Source organism: Pteropus vampyrus, unplaced genomic scaffold (assembly GCF_000151845.1).
Source record: "Pteropus vampyrus isolate Shadow unplaced genomic scaffold, Pvam_2.0 Scaffold88, whole genome shotgun sequence".
Lineage (NCBI taxonomy): Eukaryota > Metazoa > Chordata > Mammalia > Chiroptera > Pteropodidae > Pteropus > Pteropus vampyrus.
Window position 1 is genome coordinate 5761688 of NW_011888869.1, and position 358 is coordinate 5762045.

Consider the following 358-nt stretch of genomic DNA (forward strand, 5'->3'; position numbering starts at 1 on the left):
TTTTACTCAATATGTAGAAATTAACCTGTGGATAATATAGAAGTTTCTTCAAATACCTCAGAATGCAGTAAAAACTAAAGTTATTGAGAAGTAGGAATTATAAAGACAATTACTTACATGGCTTTTGCTGAGAATCACTAGATGCATTTGAGAAATGGAACAATGCAATGAAAGGCTGAAGTTGATGAGCCACTAATTTAAAGAAAATATGAAAGAGAGGACCTCTTTGCCAATATTTAAAAAGACTGACGTCTCCTAAGCTAGAGGGTACAAAGGCTGAGAATGAGGCCCAAGACTTAATTGTAAGGGAAACAAGCTCCAGAAATTTTTAAGTCTTCAGTGTGTCGAATCAAGGAGA